We start from the raw sequence: 18,554 nt of genomic DNA, 5'->3' as shown, positions 1-18,554 counted from the left end.
ATTTCAATCGTGCACTGATAGCTGGAAATCAGAGCTGGACAGAGCACCAGATGCCTTATATGAATACTGTGTGTTACACAGGGACCTGTTCAGGTGTGGACTCTGAGAGATCCCATCTAACAAGATTATGCACCCTTTTAATGGCATGGAGATTGCTGGGACCTTGGGATCGTGTGGGATAAATGTGTGGCTTCTAAGAGGCTTGAACAGGCCACTTCAGTAAAGCCTTTTTGCAAACTATCTTAGAATTACTCTGTCATTAGATAGTGTGGCCATTTGGGTATGAATTTTGTTCCAGAATTAAAAATACCTGCTGCTTTCCTTCTACCTCCTCCACTCAGGCCCACCAAGGGGCTGCCTCTTGGCTCCTCCTTCAGGGCTGCACTGAGTCTCCCAGCCTTGTCCTTCCCACTCTGGAGCCATCTCTGCTCTGTAGGATATGTGGGACCTTCCTCTCTGCCCAGAATTGCACCCTCTATTTTACTTTGCCTACTGTGAGTTCAGGGACAGTACTTCCTGCTTTGGGTAGTTTTTGGTATCAGAGCACTGAACAGCCAGGCAAATGATCTCAAACGCCATGACGAGTTTTAAAATTTGTGTGAGTCTGTGGCTGTCTGCACCAGTGGCTTCCTCACAGTAACTGAGGGCAGGAATTTAGCCTGTAGCAGGTGCAGTTCCTCATGATTTAGCCTGAGAGACCCTCATCATGGTGAATTTACATTTAAATAATCCCATGAAATGCAAGGGTGGCTGTTCTTGAAAAGGTAAATGCAGATAATCAGTAAGGCCTTTCTTGGCTGATGGTTGAATTATTTTGAGAGCAGAGGTAAAAAGCTTTCTGGTGAACAGGTAGAAAAAACTTAATGCATTTACATGATATGGTGGAGCAATAAATTAAAATTGTCTTTTGTTTGTTTGTTTTGATGTTTGTAATATGTTTTCCACCCTAGTAATCTCTACAAGTCCCAGTGAAATACATGAGGCTGTCTGGTGGTACCACAAGAGACTTATATTCTTGAGCTCACAACCCTCTGGAACTTTGAAAAAAAAAAAAATGATTTAATGAGTGACAGATATTTAGCCTGGCTCAATAAATAAGTCTAGAGAAAATTGAGAGGGAGGCTTCAGTGGGGGACTAAGGAAATGTGATGGTGTTTTGAATGAGAAGTGTTAGAAAAATGTTAGGAGGTATTGGTTTTTCTAGATGGTTTCATAAAACCAGCTGAAACACTCAGAAAGTGAAATGCTAACATGCTGGCATAATAAGCGAGATTAAATTAGATTTTGTGATTAAACTTGGATGAATTAATGCAGTATATATTAAGAAAGCCCCTGGAAATACAGAACTGAAATTTTCTTTCACAATGTTAAAAAAAGACAGAACATGGTACCCTTGGGCTATTTAATTTCTTCTTTCTATTGATGTTTGAGAAAAGACCTTTTTTTTATTTGCCATTTTTTTGGTCTGTCTTAATTTACATTCCTTAAAGAAAGTGGTGGGGTTTTTTTGTGGGGCTGGATGTTGGAGGGTGATGTTTTTTTCTTCCCTCAATTTAGATGAGACAAATAGAAGTCACATGGAAATAAAACCAGAACTCTGTTGCTGGCTCAAATTAGTCTGAAGCAGAATGTAACTGGTAAATTAGGCACTCAGTAGACCAGAGCAAATTAGTTTGTTAGTTTGCATATATCTGAACGGACACTTCTTAGATGTTTTTGACCTGACTGTATGGTAAACTAATGCCAAGTTAATTAGTTGTTAACACTTACTGAAGGCTGAGCTCACAGTCTCTGTAAAAGAAGACTTCAAGCAATCATTTTGCACAGTAAGAACTTGCTTGTGGTAATGGCATAAATGCAAAATGACTTTATGACCTTTAGCAGAGATATTCAATACCAGCTGGTTCACAAGATTATAATTTGAGAGTCCAAAAGGCAGAAAATGGAATAATTAAGCAGAAAAGCCATGAAGAAATGCATCTAAAATTGCCCACATCTCACCACTGAAGTACCACGCACACCTTGGAACCCCCCTTTCAAGTGGGTTCTCCAGTCACAGTTTTGTTGAAAACCAGATACATCCCTGTTTGAAAGAAGATTTCTCATTTATATGACCTTGAAGTACTTAAAAATTTTGTGCAGCCGAAGGCAAACCTTTGCTCAGTTTCTTGTTTGTGCAGATATATTTGTTCTGTAAGGTGTGAACCCCAGAGCATCTCTCTTCTCAACAGCGGTGAAACAGGTCTGGCTGTTTGATTTATGTGGGACTCTCTTGTTTCCTGTGGAAAATGCTTCCTGCAGCTACATGTGGGCTAAAGACTCCTGGAACTTTTGCATTTTGCCAGTATATTCTGTAAAAAAATTGGCTGTTGGACACAACATCAGAAACGCTTCAGGTTCTGGAGCTTTAAAAGCAGAGGCACAGTAAATGCCTCTTGTCTGTGCTCCTTGCATCTCTAATGTGCTCCTGAGCTGCTTTTCAGTCGCTGTTTCAGTGACCTGCACTGTGGCCCCCTATTGAATGAATGAGTCTCTCATGAAGGAGCAGGAACCCTGAAGATTTCCTTTTAGACATCTTGTTTGAAGTACTGTTTCTGTCTCCGGTCTGGAGCACACAGAAAATCAGCAATAGCCCACCAGGTGTGACCCTCCTGATGATGAGGAAGGACCTGTCCTGCTGACAGATCATGGGTGCATTGCAGAGTTATTTGTTTTTCTTATTCCATTGGGCAGGGCTCTTTCTAAAGTGGTTCTTTTCTGTTTTATAAAATATTAGGCTTTTACCGAGACATAGAGAGTCGTAAGGGAAGTTGACATGTGAGGATTCAAATCAGCATATATACATGAACTAAATCCACCTTCTTCTGCCTCATGTTTTCCCTTGGACTCCTTTGACACACTCAGGTAAACTCTTATCCTCTTTGTCTCACATTTCCCCTCAGTGCTGCAGCCGACCTGCTCTGCCAGACCCTTTATGGCTCCTTTTCATTGGGGATGGAGCCCTCAGGCAGGGAGAGAGAAATGTAAAATGTTTGATGGCAGAGCCATCTACAAACTGTGTGCCCTGGTTGCTTCCAGCTGTGGGACTGCTCTGTGTGTGTCAATGTTTGTACTCATTTTGAAACATTTAGAAATACTATTGTATTGGAGGTCATAGTCCAACTCAATACTAGCTTTAAAGTTAGGTCCAGTTGTTTAGGGACTTGTCCAGCTGAGTTTTGAGTGTCTGCAGGAATATCCTACAGCTTTGCTGAACAGTCCGTCCCAGTGCTGAGCTGCTGCTGCTGTAAATATTTCCTTTTCTTATTGCTAGTCAAAGATTTCCTCTCTGCAGCTTGTGCCAATTACTATTAATCTCTTTTACTCCCAAACCCATGATTACATTCCAAGCAGAAACAGATGAAGGGCAGGAGAGCCAGCTCTAACTTTGGATTCTTTATTATGCAATGACAAATAAGAATGTAAAAACACTTCATTGGCTGGGAGCAAATACTCGGAAAAAAAATGGCTTGTTTCTAGTGAAAAGTGAAACAATCTGAGTGTTTTGCTTAAAAATGCATAAGCAGATAGATTTGATTAAGGAAGAGTAGGAAATGAGCAGGAAATGAGGCTGTAAAACTGGGATGAGGTCTGTGAGGTACCATCCTGCACTCACATTTGCACACTGTCTCCACTGCTCTCATCTCTGGCCCTTTGTGTTGGGTTATGATGCACAGTCTTTATATAATTTACATCTAAAGTCACTTTAAATGGTAGCTTTGAGTTGTCTTCAAGGCAGTTTTGACTCCAAGCTTTCTGAAAGAGAATGGAAACAGGGAGAGCTTAAAACTGAAGAAAAGGGAATCCATCCCATTTCTCCAGTGTTCTCCCTGCTGCTGTGAGGATTTTATATATGGGTTTGTAACTGCTTAGAGGAAAACAAAGCACTCCATACTCTTTACTGTTATAAACTACCCCTGGGTTTCTCAGCTGTCTTAGTGTCAGGGATGCCACATAAAGGAATGAGTAACATTGTGGTAATGGCAGAGTAGGAGAAAGTGGTGAGAGGTATGGTGGTAACAATTTAATGTGCATTCTGGAAAACCTCTCACTGTAAGAACAGAAAAAGCTGGGTTTTTACCATCATCAGTGTCTGACATCTTCAAAAAGGCCTGGCTGGCTCTTTATTTTAATCTGTGTGAACAAAGATGTCAAACACATGAATGTCAATAAGTTGTTTCTATTGCCTCATGTCACGACGAGTTCTAAGCCGAGCTTCAGTGAGCCTTCCTAATGAATAGGCAGACATGACTTCCTGCTTGGTGTGTGTCCAAAGCAGGTTACAAATAATGGGGAGCATTTTATTTTATTTTTTTCCATTCAGATTTCATTAAACAACTTTTCACAGATTTGTGCTGATTCCTATAATGAAACTGAACCCAGAGGATGCAAATTCTTAGGGATCATAATGCAGGCTGCCAATGTGCAGGGTGTAAGGGCAGTAACCACCATACGGCTCTAACAGATAGACACTGTGCCCTAACAACAATTTTTGGAATTCCGGGTTATTTCTTGAACTGTCCTTTCAAACCTGTATCACTCAAATTCCAAGGACACCTGCAGAAGACCTACCCACTGGTTTTCTTTTCTGTAGCTGTCCCCCAGCAACGTCATGCCATGCCACGCCCAGTTCTCTTTTTCCTTGGTGTGCTGCTGGCAACTCCTGCCTGGATTGTAATGAATAATCCAAAATTAAATTCCAGGCAAATATATCTTTGTGTAAAGGCAGCTATTTTGGTGGTTCATTTCAGGAAGACACTGTAGGGAATTAATTTTGGAATTTGATAGCTGGCACAGGACAGGCTGAGAATAGAAGAGGTCGGGGGAATCTGCAGGATTTAATGTTGTGAAAGGACGTCACACAAACTCCCAACATTTCCCAGAGCAAGGAGCAGCCTGAGCAGTTATCTGTGTGCTCACACCTGCTGGGAGAAGTGCGGGTTTTCCCTGGTGCTCCTCTCCCTTGCCACAGGCTTTGGGTAGAAGCTCTTTCAGTTTTGCACAAAGACAACATTGGCTTAAGTCCTGCACACCGTGTGCATTTCTTTGGTTCTTAATCAGCAAACCCCAGTATACATGGGGGTTTTTGTTTTCCCTAGCATTTGTATTCTGGGGCATGATTTTAAAGAAAGATGATGTGGAACAGAGTTATTTAAGCAGAGCGATTTTCTGGAGCGCACGTTGTGTTGGCCTTGCTGGCTTACTGAAAATGTCACCCCAGCTGGTGTGAAACTACTGGGGAGTCAACTGCCTCTTGCTAATTTAGATGCTTTCTGTATCCCAATCGTGCTTTCTAATATGGAAAGAAGAGACTTTTGGATCTCTGACAGGCCTCTGTTTTGTATATGGTTAAAAATAAGACTGCAATAAATTATTTTGTGGCTGCATTATAAAGTGAAGATGTTTCCTGAGCCTTTAGAAAGCTGTGATCAAACATTACAAAGACAACTGGTTTGTCAGCACCACAGAAGGAAAGGAGAGTGGCTCTGCAGTTTAAGTGGGCCCCTGGAGTTTGCATCAGGGCACTCCTGAGCTCCTTCTGTAATTTGATAAATGACTTACATGGCTCAGTTACCTCCAGGAACAGTCTGAGTAAATCTCTAAAGGAGAGCAGAATGTTGGAAGCAGGCAGACATCCATAGGTGGGAACTGCTGGTTTCTGAAAGGAAAAATGATGTCATCTTGCTGTGTTCAGTGAGGTGGCTCCAGGAGACTGATCTTCCCTGCATGGAAGCACCTGGGGTCTGGCAAAACGGCCTTCTTGGCCCAAATCTGGGGACACTGGCTGGAATAATCTCGCAGTGTTACCTGCATGGTCTCTGTTTAATCTTGTGGGGATCAAGGGATTGGGAGACAGTGAGAACTGTTGCAGAGAAATGGGGTATTTGAAGGTATTAAGAACAGGTAAAGATCTGAACAAAAGCAGTCAAAACTAAGGAATTATTTGTACCAGAAATTGTATTGTGCTACAGAGGTCTAGTACAGCAGTTCTCAACTGCTCTGTGCCTTAGAGAAAACAGTGCAGACCAGGAGAAATACAAAAATGTAACTCTGCACATTTGGGAATGTCATATCCTGGCTGAGATCTTTTTCCCAATGACACCAGCATGGTGAAAATCCATGGCCTAATGAGAACAAAGTCACAGGGTTGGTTATGAGATTGCTTGTTTAAAAACACCCCAAGCATAAAACTTTGCAAAATAGGATGAAACTTGGGCCCATGAGAGATTAACCTAATGGAAAGTCTGAATGTTGGAGTATTTTGCATGTTTATTACTCTTTAAAGGCCCTGCCAGTGAAGTGTGGAATTAGAGGCCAAACTCCAGGCTCGTGGATACAAGTTCTTATGCCTTCAAGGAACAATTGTAAGGTGGGAAAAAAATGGGCATAAGCTTTATTGCTTAAACATCTTTCCAGGATTTTTCAAACTATTGTCCTTGAAACATCTGTCAGAGCAACATTCAAAATCCTAATGATTGCACAAATCACTGTCCCCTGGGTGTGATCTAAGCTGCAGATGCTTTGTATTGTAAACAAAGATTTTGTTTCTTGCCCCGTGGCTCTAATTATCTGCTGTCATGCACAGTGGAGCAAAAGTGCTTTGGTGTAAAGCAGTGGTGCCATTTTAGACTGGCTTACATGAAGAAAAAAAATCCCAACTGTTCCTAGCTGTGTATCTTAGTTAGAGGTGAGATTTCTCTCCCACCTGAATGCCAGTGTGGCACTAAAGCCATACCCTGTAACCCCTCCTATTAAGGGATGCCCACAAAGCAAGAGAAAGTACATTACAGATTTTCATGTACAGTGGCAATCAGAATATGGATACAGGTCCCTTTTCAGCTTTATGATCTGCATCACTCTCTCTCTTGTGCCTGTGCAGGTTTAAACGAGCTTGGCATGAATGTGCTCTGGGCAACTTGTTGCCATGCCATCCCTAGCAGCTGTCTGCTCTGGAATTACCTGGCCTGGCCAAAGTGGGGTTTGTTAGGCTGTCACGATCTACACATCCTTTAACCTGCTCCTTTGCCGTTCCTCCAGCAGCTGCTCAGGGATCAGCGACCCTTGGCATTCTGGTGAGTGTCACTCAGCAGCATTTGGGATCTAATATGTGAGCCTCAGGAAAGCTCTGCAACGATACACCTGGAAGCTGGGCTGCAAGATGTTCTCCTGTGTAACACTCTGAAGTGGGCTTTGGTTTTCATTCCGGTTCATGACCTCTGGGCTGCCATCCCTTTGGAGAACAATAGGAAAACACAGCAAGTTTTCCTCCAGCCTTTGGGAGACCAAGTGTGGCACACTGAGGATCTGGGTGGAGGGAGCCGAGTGAGCACTGCTGCTCAAGTGGAACTGCAGCCCTGGAGTTCCAGGCTCTGCACAACAAACAGCTTTTCTCGCAGCCGTGTTCTGCCATACTGGGATAATTGCTTGGATGTAGTGCTGGCACACCAGGGTGTGCTCTGGGGCTGTATTTGTGCATGTGGAATGAGACCTGGAAAAGTTCAGTGGCAGGTAAAAAGAACAGAGCAGGAATTACAGTACAGTCCTCCCTGTGTCCTACCACAGTAGGCGGTTCTGGGCTTGCTCTGAGCCCTTTTTGCTGACAAACCCCACCCAGCCCCCTTCTGCTCCCTGTAATCTCTGTCTCTTCAGACCCCTGATCCTGTGTGTGCCTCTCTGTTTCCCAGGCTCCACTTGTGCTGCTGGCTGGATCTCAGTCTCTCTCCCAGCCTGTTCTGGTCTTTACAACTTTTTCCCTCCAGTACTTCCTCAGATGCTGCCAAAAGCCATGTGTGTAATCCCAGGTCCTTCTGGAGGATCCACAGCTTTAGCCAGGGCTGGGCAAAGCACAGCTTATTTTGCTGCCCAGTGACAGTGTTTTAAAGGAACACTGTGCTGTGACTTACAACAAAGAAATTGAACCGACACTTTCTACCAGAGCGTGTTACTCTTCTTTCCTAATGCGTTTTGTGTTTCCTTGAACTGCAGATCTCACTCCATTCCCAACAGAAAGCCAGTTCTGCTTTTAACTGGGCTGTCTAAGCCCTACTGGTGGTGGGAGGGAGAACCTACTGGCATATGTGACCAACAGGAAGGTCGTGGGCCCGGCCGGCATGACTGGAGGGTTTTTAACAATAGCTTAAAATGTATCAGAAATGAGACATTTTAGCTGGACCTGCCCTGAAGCTGGGGCTTCATAAGATCTTTTTCAGGATTATTTTCATAATCTCTGAATTCAGTGATTATGATAAATGACTGATATATCCACACATAACAACTAATGTGTCCCGAGAATGAATAAACTGTGTAGCCCATTGAAGTAAGGTGTAAGTGTAAAGAAGCTTATTTTCCCTACTGTTATCATGCTGCAGGAGGCTGGTGGATTTTCTTTTGGTTTTGTATATCTAAAGGCATTTGATCATGTTTAGCAATTACTTCAGGCTCCCAGCTGTCATAGGGGCTGGAGGGACAATTGAGCTTATTCTCCTCAGCTGTTCTGCTCTTGGAAGAAAACGTCTCTGATTATCAGAGTGGATAAATACAGGTTCCTCAGGACCTCCCAGGCTTTCTGAATTCAGATGGGATAGGGGGATTTTCTTTAGTGAAAAGAAATAATGAAGTGCTTTGTGACTAGAGAGCAGCCTGCTGCCACATCACTGAGTCAGAGTGAGTGTGCTCTTGGTTTGGAGGAATGATTTGGGGAGCAGGTAAGGAATCCTCTAGTACCCACTCACACATGCTTAAATTGCAGTGGGATGTACAATATTCAGCATTTCCTTATGTGTTAGGATCTTCTTATTCTACTTTACTGTCTCATTTAATGTGTTAGAGGAACGTGAGGAACTTTGAAATGAAAGACGTTGTCTCAGCAAGAAGTACTTCACTTTTTTAATGAGAAAGAATCATCGTCTCTATTTGGTTGACTCAGTGAAATATAAAAAACTCTACTTGTGATATTGAAAATACGAAACTTTTGACTATCTAATTTACTGCTTACTGATAAGAAATGTGTATATGCTTGTGGCCCTGGGAGGACTGCTAGTTTGCAAAGCTAATCTATGTGTAAGAGAGTCACTGCTAGAGACAAGAGTAATAGCTCAGGGCTGGAGGTCTGGCTATGTGGTCAGAAAATTTTATATTAACTTGGGAAAGTACAAACTACCACGTGAAAAGAAAAAAAATGATCCAAGTGAGGAGATTGATTTGGGGCAGAGAGTTGTAAAATAAAAACTCAAGGATAGGAGAGTAGATGGCAGGTGCAGTGTCTTGTAACAGCAACAAAAGCCATTCTGGGTAGTCTGGGATCCTTGTTACTAAACAGGAACAAGTTACTAAGCTCTTTTTCTACTGATACATCTTTATAATTTAGAAGACTGGATTGTAGATGTCATTAGGACAGATTTTTGGCAAACAAGGTGGAGTCTGACACAAATTGGAAGGTAATGAAAGAACCCATGTGTTACAAACAGTAAGTGGAATAGAGATAAAGGATTGATTTATTTGGCTACAGCCAAAATAATGGGATGAAATGAAGCCAGGTACAGCATTTTGGATGAAATTTGCTCATGGTGAGAACTACTGTCTCTGTAAATGGATTCCTGGGAAGCACTGAACTCTTTGCTGGGCAATTTTAGAACCCATAGGGATGAAAAGCTGATAAAGTACAATAAAGAAAACTAACCTTTGTTAAGAGAGAGAAATGCTGTAGCTCATTGTGAGGACTTTCCCCTGCTTAGGACCAGTGAGGAGCTTTCCAGTAGCCTAAACAAGGAGTGCTTTACTGCTTCAGTCTCATTCCTTCATTGCTCCATCACTTCCTTTTTGGAGAAGTCTGTAGCAGAAAACCACAAGCAGTGACAGCTCTGGAGCTGCCAGAACACCTGAGGAAGAGCCCTGGGAGGTGCCAGCAGCCTAAGGCCAAACTAACAGGGACTGCTGGACATCTCAACAGGTGAAGCTTCTTTATGCAGCTCTAAAAAGGACTGTCATTAAAATTTGTACTCTCGTTACTGGATTTCACTTCACACTCATGACTGTGCTCATTATAGTGTTACTTGAAAGCCTGTGTTTACCATCCAGTGAACATGGCCATGGGGGAAGTTTCCCACTGGCAAGCTCTGCTGGTAGGGACAAGTGGCTATTCTACCAATTAAATCAATCCTATGCTTAATTATATGGAATTTTACAGAGCTGACTTGAACCTCACAAACAGCTTTGCCCTAGAGTGAGGTGATAACCCTTCCAAACCGGGATTTTGTTCCCAGCATGCTGAAGGGTTATTCTCTTTCACAGAAGCAATATTTTCCTTTGTTCTAACTATTCATCAGCCTGTACCCAGTGTAGGAATGTAAACAGCCTCTCTTCTTCAGTTCTGTAAGCTGGGATGTTCCCACAGTGCTGCAGGAGTGTGATGTGAGCAGTCATTAGGATGTTATGTACTTCTCCTTTTCCTCTCTCGCCCCACTTGGGAAGATCCAGGAACATAGCTCCTGTTGCATCTTACAGCATTTTGCTGAATACGTTATACTTGTTTTGTTTTGCAGAAAACCGTTTGTATAATCTTATATACTTGTATACTTACTTATATACTTGTATACTTACTCTGGGATATTCTATTTTTGAGAGGGAACACACTCAAAGAAGTGTGTTTTTAATTCAAGTCCCATGTTTAATTTAATAGTGGGCATACTAGCTTGCAAACTTAAAAATAAAGTGAAACTCTGGTTTTCTTTTCCAAACAGCTGTTCTAGGCATAGATTTGGTATTCTTGCCCTGTCTATTCCTCTCTTCTGTTTTTTCTCTGATGTCATCTTTGATACATTTGAATCATAGATTGGTTTGGGTTGGTTGAGACCTTGAAGATCAGCTTGTTCCAGCCCCCGTGGGCAGGAACACCTTCCACTAGCCCAGGTTGCTCGGAGCCCCATCCAGCCTGGCCTTGGACACTCCCAAGGATGAGGCAGCCACAGCTTCTCTGGGCAATATGTGCCAGGGCCTCACCACCCTCACAGGGAAGCATTTCTTCCTAATATCTATCTAAACCTATTCTCTTTCAATTTTAAGCCATTCTCCTATGTTCTGTCACTCGGGCCCTTGTAAATAGTCTGTCTCCATCTTTCTTGTAGGTTCCTTTCAGGTACTGGAAGGCCACAATTGGGTCATCCTGGAGACTTCTCCAGGTTGAATAATCCCAATTCTCTCAGCCTCTCCTCTGATTATCTTGGTGACCCTCCTCTGGACTCACTCCAACAGTCAGTGCCCTTCCTGTGCTGGGGACCCCAGAGCTGGATGCAGCACTCCAGGTAGAGTCTCACCAGAGTAGAGGGATTTGGATATAGCGGAAGAAACAGCTCATTAGTTTGTAATAGTTAAGCTCAGTTTGTGATCTGCATGAGCCACAGAAGGAAGAGGTAGATCTGACTGGGGCATAGTTGTGCCTTGGGCACCCCATCCTGCTGACAGGAGTGGAGAGAGTGAATCACTGTGGCGTGGAGCCTGCACCAGGCAGGGATTTCTGCCTGTCCAGCTTCCACAGGGTAGCTTTCCTGGCTTGGACTTCCCTTCAGTGTCAATGTGCATCTCACAGAGCAAGTGTCCCTTTTGCCCCCTCTGCTGTAAATACTGAGGGAGGATGAGCAGAGGAGGGCCTGCTCAGCTCTCCCTCGTTAGGGGTTAGGGACGGCTGCCGTGGTTCGGCACATGGACCTCACCTGAAGGGGGCCGCAATCTTTTAGTGATTGCCCAAAAGGCATTCAAAGGTACAAGCCAAAGATAATTAAAACATTTTTCTGGAAGCCACAGAGAGCTCTTCTTCAGCATTGCTGTAACAGTCTGATAAGGGATTAACCGAGACCGTTTATGTGAGGACTTCACCCAGCCCCAAGGACACACTGTGGCTGGAGCTGACCTGGATCCTGCCATGCAGCTTTGTCCCCGCACTTTTCTGCCCTGTTCAGACAGGTAGCGGAGAGTTTTCTCACGGTGGGATGAACAGCATTTCCCTCAGTCAGTGCTGGAGTTACAGACCCCGTGTTAAAGGTTATGGACCCTGCTGAAGCCAGCTCTGGGATGGGAAAGGGAAGTGTGACCCCTGCTGCCTTCAGGTCAGACTTTAGGGGTATCTCCTGTGTACAGGAAGCCTGAATATGGAATGCAAAATAGCTACATGACACTCATTTGCCTCCTCAGGTTTAGCCCTCCTACTGATGTGCCAAATACACGGGAAGGAGAGGGGCTTCCTGATGAGTGTTTCTCAGAGGATTCAGTCTGCCTTACAGGATTTGATTAGTTATAGAGAGTTTGTAAATTGTTATATCCTCCCATCAAGCTGATATAGCCTGGTGTTGGGATATGTACAAAACCCCAGTGCTGCTTCTGGCATGGGATGTTGTCATGGGGCATTAACAATTCTGCCTGAGAGTGCTTGAAGGGGAAGCAAGAGATGGTGCTCACTGAGAACGGGGAGAGAATTTAAAGCAGGAAAATGCAATCACCAATTTTTGAGTGGGAATGGTGAGCTCTGGAAGAAGGGGGGAGTTTTAGGAGTGTGGGTGATTGAAATATTTAGATAAATAATACATAATTTATGTGAAAAGAAACAAATTGGGTGTTTTCTTCCAGTGGCTAAAAATTCCTCAAAAATCTCTCTGGGTGTGTTCGAGGCTGCCTACTGAGTTAGGATGGCAGCTTAAGTGGCAGAGAATATTTGGGTTTTGTGGGGGATGTACAAGGGATTTCAGAGCAGCCTGGTTTTACAGTAAGACAGGAACAGATACGATTTCCCTACAAGTGAGAGGTAGCTCCTTTTCCAGAGCTTTCACACAGGAGGCAGGGGAGGAAAGCAAGCTTTACCTACACTGTGTTTGACTGAAGAAAGGAAGCTAATGAGCATTCAGGAAAGCAGTCACGGGGTTAGATTTACCCTGGTTTCAGAACAGCTGTTTAGGTTGTGTTCTCTTAGTTCAAATGAACTCATGGGTTGCTGTGATAAATCCCGGGCATTTTGCTCTGCTCAGTGCTGCAATAAACATATAAATTAGCTCATTCCCTAAATGTTCCTTCATTAGCAATGAGTTCAGTTAAATAAAAAGTACTGAATGCATGTTCACTTAAAGCCTCTGGTGCTCACTCAGGGCTTGTTCCAGGGGCTGCTGAACTTCCAGGGATGGGAATCTAATGGCTCACCATCTGTCAGGATTTGACTGACACAGAGTAGGATCTGCTCCAGAGCCTGCAGTTTATGAATTTCCTTATCTTTTTAGAATTATTAAAGACTTGGATCTGCCATATATCTTTAGGGGAGCAAGAGTTAAGCTCGGCAGGTGGCAGAAGCAGTGCTGGCTGAGGGCACACACCAGTGCTGCCCCAAGTGCCCTGCTGAGAGCTGGGCAACCGCTGCATCCCAGTGCTCTGCCTCTCTGAGCTGAACAGCTCTCATGTTCTGTACCTTGGGTATCACTCTGTGCCCCATTAGTCACCTCTCTGTAGTTTGTGCAGTGATTTACACTTGTGCAGTGTGGCTGTAAAATACCTCAGCTCTTTATGGTGTGTAGTTGTGCACTTGCAAGTAATTCCACAGGGTACAGAGCAGTGGGGAACTGGGACAAAATGAGTGTTCTTCCTCCCGCTGTGCTGGTGCTACAAAGTTAGGGAGAGAAACCTGAGGGAAACATTTGTGAGTGTAGGAATAAGACCTTTCACCTCTGTCATAGTTAACCCAGACTTTGGTACTTGTAGTCTTCCTCTGAATTTAATTGCTATACTTCTGTCTCTGCTTTTATTGCTTTTTGTCCTGCATTTGTAGTGAAACATGATGGAAAAATAAATCAGTGGAACAGATTCTGTGCTAACTCTTAGTGTTGTAAAAACAAGCAAAATATTTTGTGGAACCTGTCAGTCTTAGAAGCAGCTTAATACAACCTGGTCCCATTTAAATTATGTTGAAATAGCCTTTTCCTGTTTTATTGTTTCTATTCTATTTAATCTTAAATAGTTTTCAATGACTTTGTATCCACTTCAACAAACCATTTTTTCCTCACTACTAAAATGAAATCCCTTTGCAGTTCTGAATTGAACTAGTAGTTCAGTACTTCTGAAAAAAAGGCTGGGGTTTCTCCTTTTTGTTTGTTTTGAGATGGAGTTTTTTGTTTGTTTATTTGGCTGCTGTTGTTGACATTTTCATTCAAAATAGGGAAAAAAATCGCTATTGGGATTTCCCATCTGGCAGAAGATCAAGCTTTTAAACAGCTCAACTACTTACTTGGCCTTCAAGTTCAGACTCTTGGATTATCGTAGGTATCAATTGCAAAGCTCAGCTTTGATTGTGGTGTATGTTTTTTTAAAAATGGATCATGTGGATCCTCTCAGTCACATTTTAATTGAAATTTCTTTGGAAGCCCCTACATGAAGGGCACAGTTAAGTACCCTCCCCAAGGCTGCCATTTGCTCAGAGCCAAATCCAGGTTAGCAGGTGCTTTGGCAAGGAAAGCAGTGAAACCCATTAGTGGGAGGTGAAAAACTGCTGAGGGATAGCAGAGTCATCTCATGGCACAGCAGGGGCTGCTCTGCCACTGCTTTCAGGTTTTTTCTCTGTATGCTAAAGTCTTTATTTCTTGCTATTTCAAATCTTGATTGTTTTCTTTATAGAGCCTTTTTTTTCCCCCCTCCTCATTATTTTATTCTGAGCAGAATATCTTATTCCAACTGGAACATTTTATTTGGAAAAGCTGTAGCCACACAGAAGGGCTGGGGAGTCTCATCTACTAGTTCTCCATCATTTTGCATCATGCAATTGTTTATATTTTCAAAAAGAGGCAGTAAGATGCTGCCTAATACATATGTAGTGGGTTCCATAATTTTGGCATAAATATAAATAGCTGATGTGCTATTTAAATACAAATATAAAAATACTTACAACCTAAATGCTTTAATGTTATGTGGTGCTTTTTCTTTACAGCATGTCCAGGCTTTGCCTTCAGTGACATGCAAGTATTGCAGGATTTAACAGCAGTAGGCTGGAATGCCTACTATAACCAGCATTAATACAGTATATTAGTAATTAATATTAGTATAACCAATATTAATGCTGAAAGTTACTCATTAAGTATTTAACTAGATATTTAATGATTGATGTCAACGTTATAATTTTCAGTTCTAGTTTTGCTACTAATCTTCTGTAAGATGAGTCTCTTCTGTGCTTTCTATGTGATCTGTTTGTCTGTGGTGCTGGAAATACAAAGTTCCTTTCCCTTAGCTTTTGTAATTCCACGCTAGTAGCCTGTTCTTTTCACTGGCATTAATTTCTTGCAGGAAAATTAAGTACTGTCTTCAGCAGGAAGATATTTTCTGATGACATGTTTCCAAGGGAGAAATGGTTTCTTGTGACAGTTAATGCACAGGCAGTGGGAATTGGTGGGAACACTGGGCTGGGCAGAAGTGAGTGTTTAACCACTGAGGGAGTTTTAGAGGGAAGTTCTGCCCCAGTCTCCCAGGCCTTGGCACCTCTGCCTGCTCTGTGTACACACGGAACCAGCTGCTGGAAATGCTGCTGGTCCCACGCGGGGACTGGGATGGCTGGTTTTCATTTGCTAATTACTATTTGTCAGCCCACAGCTCTCTCTCTCCCCCCTCTGGTGTAGTTCTGTCACTAAGATGTGCAGGAATCTGATGTTAATATCTTTATTTCCCGTTTACACCCTGTGGGTGGTTGGTTTAGTCTCACTTTACATTTTGCATTATGAACTCTCAGCTTTAAAGACACTGAACGATTTACTCCAGTGGCAGGATGCCACTTTTCAGAGGATGTGTGCCGTGTGCTTGGCTGACACAGAGCTCACGTTTTGCTCATGGGGGGGTCCAGCAGCCCCCAGTCCCAGTGCTGCCAAAAGCTGGAATCAGCTTTCGAGGAGTGGAAGCTGGAGAGCAAAATGCCCACAGTATGAGTGGGCTGCAGGGTTATGGCTAAACCTGGAGATAAATGTGGGGGTGTTGGCAGAGGCCGTGAAAACAGGGGCTATGTGGCTCCCAGGGTTTGATTTCATGTTGTTACCTGTCTCCTGGTGGTTCAAATTAAAGTGATACCTGTCTTAAAAAGTCATTTTTGCCAGCGTAGGCTGGTATTTCAAGCAGAGACAGTGGTCTGACAGAAAAACCCCATTGCAGGGGTAACTTCTGGATGTAGCATCCCCGGTGCTACACAATAAACAGGAGTTGCTAATTATTTTCTGTGGGCTTGCATTCCTGGGGCTTTGTGGGTATGGAGGTGCAGGAGGGAGCGATACCAGGAACTCTTGGCTGTTCCTTCCTGCCTGGTTCAGTGTAATGCCTTAGTTCCTTGAGGTGGCCCAGTTCAGCTCCATGCAGAGGTGAGCAGCGAGCCCCCTTCCAGCGAAAGGCGTGGGACTGGGATCTCAATAACTGTGTTCTCAACGTGCATCTGCACAAATGTGGTCCTGAGTGGGCTGCAGAAGAGGGAATTGGCTCTTCTGACTCAATCCAGTGCCTTGGACATGGGTGCATGAAGATTTTCAGAGTGCAGAGCAATGGCAACCTGCTGCTCCTTCTGAGCTTTGGGGCCAAGCGGAAGGAATGCAAGAAAAGACAGAAATTAATTTGCAGGCCCCAGAGAGATTTCTAAGTGTAATTGTTTGTATCTTATGTTTGTTATTGTTTAGCCTAAAATCTCTTTTTAAGAGCTTAATGCAGACTCTATGCCTACTCTGGAGAGCACTTAAAAAGAACAGAACACTTAAAAAGTTTTTGTCCAGCTCTAGTAAGAAAGATCATGTGTAAATTCTGATAGATTAGAAATTATTCTAGGTTGCTGATATTAATTTAGTAGCCTGTGATAACTATGTGAGCAGCAGCCTGTGGTAACTGTGAGCATCCCCAGCTACTGTTTACTGACAGCCTTGTGTTTATCACTTAAAGGCAACCTTGACAATGACAGGCTTTGTCATTTACCTTCGGAGAGAATGAGGAATAAGAGATTCCTCTTCCCAAAGAACTAAGGAATGGCCACTGAAACATGTTTTATATACGTAATTTCATCTGCTTTCTCTGGATAAAGTGATACATCTCCAGAATTAACTCCAGTCAGGTCTAGTCACCTCGTTCTTGCTTTCTAAAAATTAGTGTTGAATGATGGAAGCACTATGTAAGGAGTGAATGCAAACAAGGCTTTCAGTACCATGAAAAACTGGCATTGCTTCTGAGAATGAAGAGCAGGAAGGTGCAAAGTGAGATGAACTATACATTTCAGTACAATCAAATCTCATTCTCCTGACATGTTTTAGCGTTTGCAAGAAGATAAAACAAAATTCTCAATTTCAAGTTGTGAGAGAGATTCATAAGTAATAATTCAGATGCAGCATCCAATTTCAAGGAATTGATTTCCAGCCAGACTGTCTGTTGCCATAAAACACAGTCAGATACAGGATAGATTTCTGCCACTTCTTGTCTCAATTTTGTACAGGCTCTGAATTTTTTTTAATAGTAAACTGAAGGCACTTTTATGAGATTGAAGTGTTCCAACTCTGAAGTGCAGAGCTGGAAGTCAAAATCCTGTCAAAGCTTCAAAAAGCCTTGGAACTGTATAGGAGTTATGTGTTTGGGTTTCTTTTTCTGTAAAAATGGAGCTCCAGTCAGAGGTAGAGACCAGTAGAAACCTTCTATATTACCCCAAACCGTTTAGCACTAAAGGAAGGTGTATCACAACTTCACTTCCTTGCCCTGTCTTCATGGTATGGTTGTGCAATGTTATCACTTTAATTAAATACTCAAATTTTAGTTTGCCCGAAGTCAGGGACAGTTATCCACTCGGAACTAAAAAAAAAAAACAAAAAAGAAGAAAATAATTTGCTGGAGTGACTGGTTTCTGGGCTGATGTTTCTATGCCCAGAATTCAGTGACCAGAGGTAGAAAAAGGTACTTCTGAGACATTAGAAAACCAGCCATGAGACCAGGCTGCTTCCTGTAAATATGTTTGGTTGTTCTTGAAAATGCAGTGGTAGGAATAAAAAATGAAAGGCACTTTTTAAATGGGTAGCAGGTGCTGAGAGAAATAATTGCAGAGAGAACAATGTTTGCAATTATCTTTTTTAGGGGGAGTGTGTTTCATCTTCTCTCCTGTGGTTTTTTTTTCCCTTGTCCACTGTGTAGATTTTTATACTGAGTTCTGAAGAAACCTTCCTTTTGCCTTTTTACACCTTGGCCTTTTTTTTTTTCCCTTAGTTTTAGTCAAGGGAGGCATTTGCTTCAGATTTGTCCATCAATACTGATGCTTGTTGCTTGTCAGCTCTTGTGTGTGTCCTTCACCCCGGTGTGACTCAGAATGGCTTTATCTGAGCACATCACCCTGAGAAATAGGCATGTTTAGGGCATGACTTTCATGTGTGTTATACACATGTGCTTCAGGATGAGAGGAATATAAGCTAGAAACTGTGCTGTAACGCTGGGAATTTACTGTCCTGCTCCCAGACTTTCACCATGGGAGCAGTGAAACTGGTGCTGCCAGGGCT

General features: G+C 42.9%; 1 long non-coding RNA gene across 1 annotated transcript in view; it reads left to right on the top strand.

The window, feature by feature from the left end:
- Positions 1-18,554, top strand: part of LOC113998565 — a 48,542-nt gene that overhangs the window by 8,001 nt on the left and 21,987 nt on the right. The window contains exon 3 of the long non-coding RNA XR_005564389.1: positions 2,777-2,904. This is a non-coding gene — a long non-coding RNA (uncharacterized LOC113998565). The remainder of the gene's footprint in view (positions 1-2,776; positions 2,905-18,554) is intronic.

Source organism: Pipra filicauda, unplaced genomic scaffold, assembly GCF_003945595.2.
Source record: "Pipra filicauda isolate LSUMZ 115617 unplaced genomic scaffold, ASM394559v2 scaffold312_size1046226_pilon, whole genome shotgun sequence".
Taxonomy (NCBI): domain Eukaryota; kingdom Metazoa; phylum Chordata; class Aves; order Passeriformes; family Pipridae; genus Pipra; species Pipra filicauda.
The sequence above is the reverse complement of the archived record's forward strand: the minus strand, read 5'-3'. Positions and strand labels throughout refer to the sequence as shown.